Consider the following 1616-nt stretch of genomic DNA (forward strand, 5'->3'; position numbering starts at 1 on the left):
CCCCCCCCCCCCCCCCCCCCCCCCCCCCCCCCCCCCCCCCCCCCCCCCCCCCCCCCCCCCCCCCCCCCCCCCCCCCCCCCCCCCCCGCACCGCTCTGCACTGAGAGCCACCCAGCCCCATCTCTACGATCTTCTTTGGCAAGGTCCCCAGGCAAACCCTTACCTCACCCCCACACATGCTGCCTGAGCTGGGGGGTCCCCAGGAAAACATTCTGCAGTATAACTCAAAAGTCCGTGGGTTATTGGCAGGGAGGGATGAGGATGAGCAAATGGAGGGAAACCAAAGTGAGGGGAAAGGTCAGTTAAAGCAAAGGATAAAAGGATGCAAATATAAGATGATGTGTAAGGAAATGCAGGCACATGGATGTTGTATAATATGAGAGGATGCTGGGAATCAGGCACATGGACACCCCTGGAGCAGGTGCATGAGTCTTGGAATAGTTGATGGATGAGGTAAAGGGGAGGGGAGGAGGCGCAAGGAATGCATCTTCCAGTTCCTTCCCAGTTCCTCTCTCTTCTTGTTCAAACTTCCCTCCCCAAGTCAAACTCTTCTGCCCTTCTAGGTCGCGTTCCCAGCTCCTTCGCGCAGCACTGGGAGAAGCCAAATCTGTGTCAAGGTGTGTTGCATCTGAACTTGAAAATGGTAGGGTTCTGGCTTCAGAGCAATGACTCCCTAGGGCCGCATTTCACAGAGTTAGAGATTAAGGTCAATAGCACAGGCTGGGGCTGTTTTTTAAAAAAAATAAAATTTAATGTTTATTCACTACTGAAAGACAGAGAGAGAGACCGAGAGACAGAGCATGAGCAAGGAAGGGGTTAGAGAGAGAGGAAGACACAGAATCTGAAGCAGGCCCCAGGCTCTGTCTGGGCCGTCAGCACAGAGCCCGAAGCGAGGCTCGAACTCAGAAACCGCGAGATCATAACCTTGAGCCAAAGTTGGACGCTTAACTGACTGAGCCACCCAGCCTAGGGCCAGTTTTAAGCTCAGGCCATGTGGCTGCCAGCTAAGGTAACAAAGTGGCCAGGATGAGAAAAGAAGGACAGAGGATGGGAAGGGCCCAGAAACACGTGGCCAGAGGAGTCTGGGGAGGCACCTAAGTCAGGTCACACCCCTTTCTGGGGCCCTGTGGGACTGTCTGCGTCTGAGCCACACCACATGGTACAAAGAGCAGCTCTGGAAAGCAAGCGACCAGCCCCCATCCCCTAACCTCACTGCATGGTTGAGTCTGCTTCTTGGCCTAGGGGCCCAGGATCTGTGCGGGAAGGGGCCGTGTCTGAGGCGACTCCTCCCTCCCAGAGTCCTGACTGATCCCCTCAGCACTTCCCTGGCCTCATCTCCCCCGCATCGGGGGGACCCTGGTCTCATCGTCTCCCTTCTGCCCTCCTGCTCCTCCCTCCTCACCCCTTCTGGTCCCTCGGAACAGAATGGGCAGGTTCCAAGGTTTCACTTCCCTTCTGTCCTGAACAGCAAGCCCGTGGCGGAGGCGTGATGGGCAGAGGAAGGATCTTCCCCATTCAGCGGAAGAACTCCCTGGGCCGGGTCCTCAGACACTGGCCCTTGACCTTGATGGCAGAGGCGATCCGCCATGTGGGTGCCTGCAAGTTCTTACCGGGTGT

At 57.0% G+C, this 1616-nt stretch overlaps 1 protein-coding gene across 6 annotated transcripts in view; it reads right to left on the reverse strand.

The window, feature by feature from the left end:
* DCUN1D4 (defective in cullin neddylation 1 domain containing 4) overlaps positions 1–1616 on the reverse strand; it is a 133504-nt gene that overhangs the window by 19433 nt on the left and 112455 nt on the right. The gene's annotated exons all lie outside the window — the stretch shown is intronic.

Source organism: Suricata suricatta, chromosome 1 (assembly GCF_006229205.1).
Source record: "Suricata suricatta isolate VVHF042 chromosome 1, meerkat_22Aug2017_6uvM2_HiC, whole genome shotgun sequence".
NCBI classification, from domain to species: Eukaryota; Metazoa; Chordata; class Mammalia; order Carnivora; family Herpestidae; genus Suricata; species Suricata suricatta.